This window comes from Puma concolor, chromosome D4 (genome assembly GCF_028749965.1).
Source record: "Puma concolor isolate L17-30 chromosome D4, mPumCon1.1.hap2, whole genome shotgun sequence".
NCBI classification, from domain to species: Eukaryota; Metazoa; Chordata; class Mammalia; order Carnivora; family Felidae; genus Puma; species Puma concolor.
In genome coordinates, this window is record NC_141679.1 from 92,658,222 (window position 1) to 92,671,557 (window position 13,336).

The window sequence follows — 13,336 nt, forward strand, 5'->3', positions numbered from 1 at the left end:
GTCGGGCAGGGCATCTGGTGGGCACCTGGGGTTCTGCTCCGTCTGCTTTCAACACGGTGGACCCGGAGTGGGGAGGGTGATTTTGGATGCTCCGGTGTCCCTGGGGCAAAGATCACGTATGTCCTATGGCTTATGGTGTACCCTCAGCACCCGGCACAGCGCTCCACACAGAGCAAGCACTTGATTGATGCTTGTTGAATACATGAACACAGCACAGTCTGGGTTTCTGTCTCGGGAGAAGATTTTGAAAAGTGCTCAACTGACATTCCCTGGGGCAGGAAAACCTCTGATCGTCAGCAGGGTGTTTTGGCTTGCTCATCTCCTTCTCCTTGGGAATTTCTCACGGCATCTTGGGTCCACGAACCAGGGGGCTCTGGGCCTGAATCTCAGCTCAATACTATATCTCCCTGCCCATGTTTTCCTCCTCTCTCAAATGGACATATCTCATTTGTGGATTAAGTAGGATCATGTGGCAGAAACGTTTACCTGGCAAAGTGGAAGCACTCAGTAATGGCTACTTGTATCATGGCCACCAATGATGCTGTGATGTCTCACCTGGACTGTTTATTGGTCTCCTAATTGCCTTTCCTATATTCTGTCCACCCACTCATCCACCCAGCCACCTTTCCATCCACCCACCCAGCCACCCACCCGCCCATCCATCCACCCATCCATCCACCCATCCATCCATCCACCCACCCATCCATCCACCCATCCATCCACCCATCCATCCACCCATCCATCCACCCACCCATCCACCCACCCATCCACCCACCCACCCATCCATCCATCCACCCATCCACCCAACCATCCATCCACCCATCCATCCATCCATCCATCCACCCATCCATCCATCCATCCACCCATCCATCCATCCATCCACCCACCCATCTAGCCAGCCAGCCAGCCACCCTTCCAACCACCCACCCATCCATCCACCGATCCATCCACCCATCCATCCACCCACCCATCTATCCATCCATCCATCCATCCATCCATCCATCCATCCACCCACCCATCCATCCATCCATCCACCCACCCATCTAGCCAGCCAGCCAGCCACCCTTCCAACCACCCACCCATCCATCCACCCATCCATCCACCCATCCATCCACCCATCCATCCACCCATCCATCCACCCACCCACCCACCCATCCACCCACCCATCCATCCACCCATCCACCCATCCATCCATCCATCCATCCATCCATCCATCCACCCACCCATCTATCCAGCCAGCCAGCCACCCTTCCATCCACCCACCCACCCACCCATCCACCCACCCACCTATCCATCCATCCATCCATCCATCCATCCACCCACCCACCCATCCATCCATCCATCCACCCACCCATCTAGCCAGCCAGCCAGCCACCCTTCCAACCACCCACCCATCCATCCACCCATCCATCCACCCATTCACCCACCCACCCACCCACCCATCCACCCATCCACCCACCCACCCATCCATCCACCCATCCACCCATCCATCCATCCATCCATCCATCCATCCATCCATCCACCCATCCATCCACCCATCCATCCATCCATCCATCCATCCATCCATCCATCCATCCACCCATCCATCCATCCATACATCCATCCATCCATCCACCCACCCATCTATCCAGCCATCCAGCCACCCTTCCATCCACCCACCCACCCACCCATCCACCCATCCATCCATCCATCCATCCATCCATCCATCCATCCATCTAACATTGATTAACTACAACATGCAGGCATTGGGACGTTGGGAAGTCCTGAGCCCATTTCTCCTTGTATCTGTCTAAAGCAGACTCAAGGTATACCACTTCCTAGTTCAAGGTGAACCAGCAGCACTTCTGGAGGGCTACTTGGTGGTATTTACCCAACTTAAATGACTTCTGTTTCTGGGAAGATGAAGCAGAAGCCTACTTCTCTACATTCCTTCTGCTAAGGACAACTAAGAATCCTGAACTTTGTATGAATAACATAAGAAGACTCTGAAAAGCAGAGAGAAGCCTGCTGGGGCTCTCTGGCCCCAAGGAATGCCACGGTGCGAAGTTCCCCAGGTTTTCCTTGTGCCTCCTGTATCGTAGTTGCGAAGCCAGCAACCTCAAAACGTACAACGGGCACAGACACAAAAGCCCAACGAAAGCCTGCTCTCTTGAGCCACAGGACCGGAAAAGGGGCAGGTTAGCAGGAGAGACATTTTCCAGACGATAACCACTCTTCTCCAGCCCAACACCAGTGAAAACACTGTGGCACCACCCTGTCCCGGCCAGCAAAGACCAATAAGGGAGCCACCTTCTACCCTCACCAGGCTGTACTGGGGCACTGCACCTCCACACCCTTTGCTGGTTTATGTCAGAGAAGGACGTTAGGGAGCCAGGAGTTTCATTCTGCTGGCTGGTAACCCATCCCCCAACCACTGCAGTGCGTGTGGAGGCCGTGTGGGGAGCAGGACCAAGACCCTCCTCCCTCCTCCAGCCAGGGAGGCATCAGTCGAAGCCCACCCGGGAGCTGGAACTCTGACACCTGATACGAACAAAGAGCGCCCCCGTCAGGTGGGGGCCGGACCTCTCCCCCGACCTGGCAGCAACAGGTCGTGGCACCCCTCATCCCAGCCCCTTGCCAGAGCAGAGTCAGAGGAGGTCAGCTAAAATGGGTTCCGATAAGACCCAGAGCCTCACAACATAATACCCAAAATGTCCAGGTTTTGATTCACCTTCCCCCCAAACAAAAACAAACAACCAGACAAAAACAAACAAACAAACAAACAAACAAACAAACAAACAAACAAAAAACCCAGCAGTCATACTTAGAGCCAGGAAGATCCCAGAGTGAAAAAAGACAATAGATGTCAACATGGAAATGACAGAGCGGTCTCTGAAGGATGTGACAAAGGTTTTATTTGATTTTATTATTTATTTTATTTTAGAGCATGAGAGAGAGCACGAGTGGGAGAGAGGGGCAGAGGGAGAAAGAGAATCTTATGCAAGCTCCATTCTCAGCATGGAGCCCGACGTGGGGCTTGATCCCACGCCCCTGGGCTCATGATCTGAGCCAAAATCAAGAGTCAAACGCTCAACTGGCTGAGACACCCAGGCGCCCCAATGTGACAAAGATTTTAAAGCATTCATCATAAAAAGACTTTTGTGAACATACTCAAAACAAATGAGAAACTAGAAAGTCTCAGCAAAGAAAGAGAATATATAAAGAACCAAATGGAAATTTCAGAGCTGAAAAATACAATAACTGAAATTTAAAAACCCAATGGATGAGGGGCACCTGGGTGGCTCAGTCGGTTAGGCGTCCCGACTTCAGCTCAGGTCATGATCTCTCGGTCCATGAGTTCAAGCCCCGCGTCGGGCTCTGTGCTGACAGCTCGGGGCCTGGAGCCTGTTTCGGATTCTGTGTCTCCCTCTCTCTCTGCCCCTCCCCCGTTCATGCTCTGTCTCTCTCTGTCTCAAAAATAAATAAACGTTAAAAAAATTGAAAAAAAATTAAAAATAAAAACTCAACGGGATGGGCTCAGACTCATCACGATGAAGAGGAGAGAAGAAAGAATGATGAATCGGAAGATAGAACATCTGGTGGCACCTGGGTGACTCAGTCGGTTAAGCGTCTGACTCTTGGGCTCGGCTCAGATCATGATCTTCCAGTTTCGTGGGTTCGAGCCCTATGTCGGGCTCCGTGCTGGCAGTGAGGAGACTGCTGGGGATTCTCTTTTGCTCTCCCTCTTTCTCTGCCCCTCCCCTGCTCATGCTCGCACTCTCTCTCTTTCAAAATTATTTATTTTTTGGGTCTCAGGGACCCGTGAGACTCTCACAGAGGATCTAACATTTGTGACGCTGGCTGGATTCCCAGAAGGGCAGAGCGTAAAAAAGTACTCAAAGAAAAAAAATGGCTGAAAACTCTCCAAATCTGGCAAAAGGTACAGACCTGCCTATGGACTCAAGAAGCCGAGCGAACCTCGAATAGTTTAAACTTGAAGCAATGCACACCAAGACGCATCACAAACTGCCAACCACTAAACGCCAAGAGAGAAATCTTGAGAACGGTAAGAAAGAAACATCCTTTATCAAAAACTATTGAGAGAAAAAAAAAAGATAACAGCAGATTTCTCGTTGGGAACTATGGAGGCCACAAGGGAGTGGAATAACATTTTTAATGCGCTAGAAGACAAAGCTGTATGGGGTGCCTGGGTGGCTCAGTCAGTTGAGCATCCGACTTTGGCTCAGGTCGTAATCTTGCACTCTGTGAGTTCGAACCCCATGTCGGGCTCTGTGCTGACCACTCGGAGCCCGGGGCCTGCTTTGGATTCTGTTCCTCCCCCACTCATTCTCTGTCTCTCAAAAATAAATAAACATCAGCAAAAACGATATTTAAAGAAAATAAGAGAAAAAGCTGTCAATTTGGCAAACATATCCATCAAGAAGGATAAAGACTTTCTCAGATGCAGGAAAGGAAACCATTCGTGGCCAGCAGAACTGCTTAAGAGAAGTTCTCGGGCAAGAGGGAAATTTGGAATGTCAGGAATGACAGAAGAACAACAGACATTGTAAATATTTAGGTAAATAGACTGTTCTTCCCTTTTAATTTTTAAGAGATGAGTGTGACGGCTGAAAGAAGAAAACACTGCACTGTCTAGTGGGATATTCAGTGTCTTTGGTTCCAATTCACGTGACAACTATAAATAAAGAGACGGAGGCAAAGGGACCAATGTGCTGGCGAGGTCTAAAATATTGACATGCTGTGGACTGTGAAGTAAACTTATAAATATACTTATTTTAGTCCCTAAACAATCTACTAAAAAACTCTACACCCAGGGGCGCCTGGGTGGCTCAGTGTCCAAGTCTTGATTTTAGTTTGGGTCATGATCCCAGGGTCGTGGGATCGAGCCCCACACCAGGCTCTGTGCTGAGCATGGAGCCTGCTTGAGCTTCTCTCTCTCTCTCTCTCTCTCTCTCTCTCTCTGCCACTCCCCCACTCGAGCATGCTCTCTCTCTCTCTCGCTCTCTCTCTCTCTCAGAAAACAAAACAAAACAAAAAACTACACACAAAAAACACATAGTCAGAATTCCCAATAGATAAATCACAATGGATCATTAAGAAGTATTCAAATAAGTTTTTAAGGCATGAAAAAATAAATAATAAAACAATAGACCCAAATGCAGACATGCCAATAATTATATTACACGTAAATGGCTTCCCTAGACTTGGTAAGAATATATTTTACACTTATAAATTAGTTAAGGGGGTAGTTACCATGTTACGTGTTCTGTACGCAACAAAATAAAACATAAACAGCCTACACTCAGTAAAGGGAAAAGATACCTTGTCAAAATGGATTAAAATCCATGACCCAACAATAGGCTGTCTATAGCAAGCTTCCATTATGCCAGAGGTGGGTTAAAACTCAAAGGATAGAAACTGATATACAAATACTAGTCGAGAGGCTGGCATGGCCGGGTTAATATCAAAGCAGGTGCCAGAGCAGAGAAAACTACCAGGGATCAAGAGGGACATGACATACAGATTAAAGTGTCGATTCACCAAGAGGCCGTAGCAACCATAGACATCTACGCACTTAACAGCGGACTTTTAGAGTGCACGATCAAAAGTGTTTGAGCCAAGGGGGTCCTGGGGGGCTCAGCCAGTTGGGCGTCCGACTTCGGCTCAGGTCATGATCTCATGATTCGTGGGTTCAAGCCCCGTGTCGGGCTCTGTGCTGACAGCTCAGGGCCTGGAGCCTGCTTCAGATTCTGTGTCCTGCTCTCTCTCTGCCCCTCCCCCGCTCATGCTAGGTCTCTCAAAAATGAATAAACGTTAAAAAAAATTTTTTTTTTAAAAAGTGGTTGAGCCTTAACCAACGCCTCACCCCTACTACAAACACGAACTCGACCTGGATGGCCGATCTGATTGCGAAAATGTGAGACAATGACTCTTTTGGAAGAAAATCTTTGTGACCATGTGGATTAGGCAGACGGTTAGATATGACGCCAGACGCACAATTAATAAGAGAAAAAAAGTCATAGAGGGAACTTCATCAAAGCAAAAGAAGCTTTGCTTTGTGAAAGACCCGGCCGGGCGAATAAAGACGAGACCCGGACTGGCAGAGAACATTTGCAAATTACACGTCCCACAAAGGATGGTGTCCACCCTCTGGAAGTAACTCTCGCTACTCAACAATGGGAAGCCAAGCCATGTAAAAACATAAGCAAAATGTTTAAACAGACACTTCACCAAAGAAGGTACAGAGAAAGGCACATCATTAGCCACAGAGAAATGCAAGTCAAAGCCACAGTTCGATACCCAAAACAATTGGAAGCAGGGGCTCAAACAGATATTTACGCACCCAAGTGCACACAGGCTCTCTTGTTCACGAGAGCCACAAGACGGAAATAACTCCGCTGCCCGTCAGTAGCTGCCTTACAGAATGTGGAAGACCCATGCAACGGAACTCTGTTCATCCACTAACAGGAGCGGAGTCCTAGCGCCTGCTAGAGCGCGGACGAACCTTGAAGACATCGTGCTAACAAGCCAGACACGCGGGGACAAATGCCGTATGATTCCATTTATGTGAAATGCCCAGAATGGGCAGATCCATCGAGAAGGAGGAGAGAGGTTATCCGGGGCAGGGGCGTGGGGGGGAGCGAGGGGTAGGAAGTTTGTGTTTAGTGAGTAGAGTTTAAGATGCTGTCTCAGGTCACGATCTCGCGGTCCGTGAGTTCGAGCCCCGCGTCGGGCTCTGGGCTGACGGCTCGGAGCCTGGAGCCTGCTTCCGATTCTGTGTCTCCCTCTCTGTCTGCCCCTTCCCCGTTCATGCTCTGTCTCTCTCTGTCCCCAAAAAAATAAATAAATGTTAAAAAAAATTTAAAAAAATTATTTAAGATGCTGAAAGAGTCCTGGAAATGGACAGCGGGGACGGCCGCATGCCCACGTGCTGATTGTGTATTTAATGCCACTAAATCGTGTATTTAAAAAGTGGCTTAAAGGGGTCAATTTTATGGCGTGCTTATTTGGCCACAATAAGACTGTGGGCAGCAAATCCACAATGAGAGGCCACTGCGTGTTGATTAGGAGGGGAGGGGACGGGAGAGCCTGACCGGGCCCGGTTCTGGTGAGGATCAGAGCCGCCGGGGCTCCCACACACCGCTGGCGGGACAGCAAAACGGGGCAGCCGCTCACTCTGCAAGACCGTGCTGCCAAAGTGTCCAGCAAAATCCAACTGTGTGCCCTGTGCTCTCCCAGCGTGCATAGCGGCCCTGTTCACCCTGTGCTCTCCCAGCGTGCGTAGCGGCCCTGTTCACCATCGCTTCAGACTGGAAACAGCTCAAAGGTCCTTGAGCGAGCACACCGGTAAAGGGGGGCCATACGGGCACCACTCGACAGTGACGAAGGACAAGCCGGACACACAACCACGTCGGTGACGCTCAGAGGCATCATGCTGTCCGGGGGAAGCCAGTCTCAAAGGTCACACCCTGTGTGATCCCATTTAGAGGCCATCCCCGAAGAGGCAGAACCCTGGGGACATGGAACGGCTTGGTGACGGCCGGGGATGGGGGAGTCAGGACTGCAAAGGGGCGACGGGAGGGAATCTCGGGGTTTGGAATTCGACAGTCCTGGTGACACAGGTGTATCCGTGTGCACAACTCTCAGAACTGTGTGGCCTCCCACATTCAATTGTATGACAGATTTACAAAGAAAAAAAAGAGATTGTGGACACCTGTACCTTCTGGGTGCTTCCTGAGTTCCAGGCCTGGCACTAAGTGCTCCGTGTTATTGCATAAGAATCCTGGGAACACCAGACAAGTCGGTCTGACCATTCCCGTTTTACAGATGAGGAAACTGAGGTGTCAGGACGTGCCTGGGCGTGTCTGACTGTGGAACTCTCGCTTCCAGCCACTGCACAGGTCCGAGCCTCTAAGAATCAACTACTGTGTTCACACTGTGATTCTGCACGTTGAGAGCTGGGTGTGGGCAGCAGGACTCACTTGATGGAGGCTTCGTGGAGCCTGGGAAGATGCCCGAAGCCCCTCCAGGGGCCTCTCCGAGTGTGGACTCGGACACCCGACAGATCATCAGGGGGAGGCCCAAAGCGGAAATGCCAAGGGATGGACGGGCGCGCATCCCGGGACAGCCGGAGCCATCTGGACGCCGGGCCGGCAGAGCGGCTTCCTAGCCCCACGGGGCTGCCACAGGCCCTGCCGACGGGGCAGCCCAGAGCCAGGGCCGTCCCCACCCCCAGAGCATCGAGGAGGGGAGTGCTGGCCACAGGAAGCCTCCTGCAGGCTCGCCATTGGGCAGGGGACCTGGGAGCGCTAGAGAGAGTGACGCTCCGTGGGGTGGCCGGGGGGGACCCCGGGCCTGGCTGAGATCTCAGCCAAGGGGAGAGAGAGCAGTCACATCAGGACTAGACATAGGACCCTCCAGATGGCCAGTTAGAGTCGAGGCCCAGATACACTGGGGGCCCGTGGGATTCTGCCCCGCCGTCCGAGAGGCCCTTTGCCCAGCGAGGAGCCCAGAGGCCGAGGGCCTCCAGTAGCTGCTTTCACGAGGGCGTCCTCCGCCCTTGCCAGCCTCCTGCCGTTCCTTCACCCACCAGCGTCTGCCTGGGCCACCGGGGGCGGGGACCCTGTGCTCTGAGATCAAACTCCTCCTCACTCAGGACCTGCTGGAAGCTGCCGATCCCCAATCCCTGGGAGTAGGCCCACCCCCTCCCAGCAGCTCCTAAAGGGGGTCGGGCTACATGCTGCAGACCCATGATGCCTTTGCCACCACAAACAGCCCTCCGAGGCGGGTCTGTCCCCACGCCAGCACCATTTTTCGGGGGAGGAAGCAGAACCCAGTGTCTGGGCCACTCCGAGAGACCCAGCCAGTCTTGGGGACCGCGCGCAGCCTGAGCCCAGAGCCCTGCTCTTGACCCGGTTTCTTCTGCTGCCCCAGAAGGTTGGTTTCCTTCATCCTCTGGGCCGTCATCGTGACCTTCTGCAAGCTTGGTGCTCCCCTCGCCATGGGGTGCTGGGGGCTCACCTCCCCGCCCACCGAGCTGTCTCCAGGCCTCAGGCAGCAGGAGGCTCTGAGCATCTCCGGCCTCCCTGGTCTGCCTCTGAAGATCATGCTCTCCCGCAGCTTGCTGGCTGGGCTCCCCTCACCCCTCCCAGCCCGTCTTCCATGCTCCCCCAGCCTCCTCCCATTTGCTTCCCCCCCCCCCCAACCATTGGCCTTTGTTTCCGTGGCCTGTTCTTCTGCCGCCAAATGCCTGCATCCTGCTTTGGGGGCAGCCCCTGCATTTGGGGTGCCTCCAGTCAAACGGCATCTGGGAAGGCCTCTTTGACTTTCTATCAACCCACCAGCAAGGCTGCCCGTCCCCCTAGACAGAGAGCTCCCAGAGGGTGGGGACCACGTGGGGCCAGCCTCCTATCCACATCTCCCGGCAGCACCAGGGGTGGTTGGGGTGGGGAGTGAGGGCCAGGTAACCGGCTTGACATGAGAGAACAATTGCGACAGTTCAGCTGAATCCAGCGTCCCTCTCCCACCGTGGGCGTGAGCGAGACCCATGCTTATTTTCTTTAGTGACAAAGGCGGGACACCGGTTGGACGAATCTGGGCAACATACAAGCAAGGTTGACGCCGGCCCCCGCGGTCCCTCCCCCTGGGTGCCCCGTGATAGTTTCTGTGTCCTCCAGAGCCTCTGCTCTAAGATTCTTTCTCTTTCTCCCCACACGTAGCTTTGTTTTACAAAAATTCTGTCATCCGGTGCACGTTCTTTCCTTGCTTTTTTTCTCTCTCAAAATGCCGTGACCGCCCCCACCCCCACCCCCACCCCCGGCACGGCCTCCCCAGCCACCTCATTCGTTTGGTGGCTGCAGAATGTTCCAGCATCCGATGGAGCATGACTGACTCACCTCTTCCCCTCGGGATGGGCATTTAAGTTGTCTCCAATTATTTCATCCTTATAAATAACGTTGCCGTGGACATTCTGTCACAGCCTCGTGCCGCCTGCAGTGGTTTGGGGGGGGGGGGGGCGCGGGGGCGGTCCCTGGGAGGGATTACTGCAGGGTCTGTGTGCTCTAAACGGGCACTGGGGTCTGTCTTCCATTTCGGTTTTAGGGAGCACCACTCCTACCCTTTCAATGACCTCCTCCATGCTCACAGTCCCTTCCCACTTCGGTCCCCGACAGCTTTAACATGAGACCCCAAGATCGACAGGGAATCTAAGTCTGGGGCTGGAACTATCCAGAACCATCCACCCCCCACCTCCTCTGACCCAGACAACCCAACAGCCCCAATTTGAAGCCTGCCCCCTGCTTCCCAAAGTAGAAGCACAGAGGGCAGGGACCTGCCCCAGCTGCCTGCGGGCTCTGGAAACAACAGGGATTGGGGCCTCCGATTCTGTCCCCCAAGGTGGGGCTCACGCAGGAAGACAGCTGCCAGCTGCGTTACCCCAGGCCTCCGGGCTGCCTTGGAGAAGACCGGGCTTCATTCCCTTCAGTTCCATAGCTTGGGGGGTGGGCCTATTTAAAGACCCCGGAGGGAAGGGGTGGGCAGACAGAGGGGCCACAGAGGCTCTTTGGGGGAGCCAGGGACAGAGGGAGCCAGCCTGCAGCTGGTGGGGAGAGCAGCTGGGCGCCGCTCGGACTTTGGGACTTTGGCCCTTGGCGTTCCCCCCCCCCCCCCCCCACCCCATGTCAGCTTTTCTATTTTAGGCGGCTGGCTCCTCCTCGTTGCAGCCAGCCCGGGAAACCCAGAAAGGTGGGTGCTGGGGGGCTGGGCCCCTATGCACTCGTTCTCACCCCATGGGCTTCCGGGCGTAGGTGAGGGCCGCACCCCAACGGCAGGGCTCCTGGACCTTATCCCACAGAAGCGTTCATAGTCACCAGGCCCCGGGGACAGCCCAAAGGGGCAGCCAGCACTCTGAGCGCCAGGGGAACAGACTGGAAAGTGCTGGGATTACTGGCACCTGTGCGAGCAGCGGCGTCCGCAGAGGGGAAGGGCCCCCGCGGGTCGGTACCCTGTACCGGGTGGGCTCTGGGGGCGGGACGAGCGGGGTCCAGCCCCAGCCCCGTCATTTCCCCGCAGCGTGGCCTGGGGCAAGGCAGGGGCCCCCCTGAACCTCCATTTTTTTCCTCATCTGTAAAGATCAGAATAGCTCACGACCATGTTTGGGAATTCACAAGGCTGTATTTGACGTCCTTAGATGAGGGGACGGCACACAGTAGGCGCTCAGTAAGAACAGCTGCGGGGGGTTTTAATAACATGGACAAATGGAAACAGTTGGACGTGACAGGGGAGTGCAGGGGGGAGCACTAGCGGCCCCATTTACATTCCTTAAAAATGACCCGGTAAACCACTGGTGCAGAATACCCCCCCCGCCCCCCCCCATTCCAGATCCTTGGAAAACCCCGTTCGTTTCGTCTCCTGATTTCCATGTGGCCGCTCAGGTCACAGGAGCTGCTTTCTCACTCGTCGGGACCCTTCTCTAACCAAGGGAATTAGCCCAGCGGAGGTGGGGAGGGGATTTGCAGACCGGAACAGGTGGGGCCTGGCATTGGAAGTCTGAGCCGCATTCCGGGGATTCCTGCTAGATGACCCGCCCAGCCTGGCCGAGGGGGGGGGGGGTGCCCTGGACTGGTGCCCTGCACCCAGCACCACCTGGAGGGGGCCCTCCCCGGAGACGTCCAGGCCTGGAGGAGGGTGGAAGCTGAAAGCAGACAGATTTAGTTGTGGGGCCTTTGGGGCAAGGTAGGTTAGGTTTAAATCCAACAGGAGGTGAAAGTGAATATTCCAGGATTCATTCGTTCAGAGGGTCTTTATTGGGTACCTACTGAGTGCCCCTCCCAGCAGGCACTGCGGCCCTAACGGGTTCACCCTGCTCCCATGACCCCATATGAGGGCGGTGGAAAAGTGAATGGACTCTGATGAGGGCCACGGTGCTGGTAGGGACTGGAAGGGACAGAATGTGGATTGACCCTAGTGTCCTCAAGGAAGGGACAGTGCAGGGGACCATCCTGGCTTCCGTGGAACAGGGGGCTGCCGGGAATGGGGGCTTTCAGTTCTAAACTCAGACAGTGCCAGGCAAACTGGGCTCTCAGTCACCCTTGGGAGGGTGGCACCAAGAGGGGAGGTGATACAGGGGAAACGAGGCTGAGGTGCTTAATAGCATGGAGGAGGGAGGAGGGAGTGAAGGACGGATGTCCAGGAGGTGCAGACTGGGCAAAGGCCGAAGGAGGAGGGAATGTGACATCAGGACCCGGTCTGACCTGCTCCCTCTGTACCTGGGAAGTAGACCAGGGAGGGAGAGAAGGATGCTAGCACGTCATTCTCCTGGGAGGGAGAGAAGGATTGTAGGACGAGAAACGGCTTTCCGGATACTGGGGTTGGGAGTGGATTTTCGGACTCAGGTCAGCTGAAGGCCCACCGGTACCCACGGGATGGTGGGCAAAACATCTGTCCTGATGGACCACGGGCAGGGACGGGGGAAAAGAGAGGAGAGCCCAAGGAGGGGAAATAGGGACAGAAGTCTCCCAAACCAGCTGCCCTGGGATAGTTACCTGGGGGGAAGGGAATTAACACAAACCCCACTGACCTGGGCTGGCGGGAGCCTTGGGGGTCTCCAGGCAGTGACAGCGACTCCCTGGAAAATGGTGGCCCAGCAGAGGTGGGCCGTCTAGTCTGGAAAGCTGGCGAACAGTTCCTGGAAGCCCTGTGTCCCTCTTCTTCTGCAACCCTCCCTCATCAACTGCCATCGGAATCCAGAGCCCTGGGCTTGGCCATTAAAGGGCCAGCACTTCCATCCCCCACCCGCCCCCCAGCCCTCTGGGGGCTACACAGAGCGTCTCGGCATCCCTGCCACGCGGTCTGTTCCTTTGCCACCTCCCGGCAAGCCCTGCGGATTTGGCAATGCACTGTTCCTGGTGAAATACTTATCACCGGGTGACCAAATACGGTCTTTCAAGTCCTAGAAGAAGGTGACGTTCTTAGTTTCAGCTCTGCCACTGTCATAGAGCCTTGCTGACTGCTTCTGTGGACACAAGTTGCTGTCTCTTCTTTTAAGACCCTCGGTGCTTGCTTCTCCCTCATTCACTCGTCCATCCACCCAGCGTTTATCCGTGTATCCTTCCATCCTTCGTCCATCCATCCATCCATCCATCCACCTGCCATTGTGTATTGTGTCGTCTGCCGGTTGGGAGTTTGGGCTCTGCCTGGAGCCAGTACTGAATTCCACAGTGGTGCCCGTGGGCACTTGGGCGACTTCTCAACCTGAGACTCAGTTTCCTCATTGTGAAAAAGAATAAAGGCGCCCACTGCACAGGCTTGTTGTGAAGGTGCGGGAAATACCATGCGA

The 13,336-nt window shown here is 54.3% G+C and overlaps 1 protein-coding gene across 1 annotated transcript in view; it reads right to left on the bottom strand.

Moving 5' to 3' along the window:
- BRD3 (bromodomain containing 3) overlaps window positions 1-13,012 on the bottom strand; it is a 61,552-nt gene extending 48,540 nt beyond the window's left edge. The window contains exon 1 of the mRNA XM_086684422.1: window positions 12,578-13,012. The gene's annotated coding sequence lies outside the window, so the exon portion shown is untranslated. The remainder of the gene's footprint in view (window positions 1-12,577) is intronic.
- Between the last annotated feature and the right edge of the window lie 324 nt (window positions 13,013-13,336).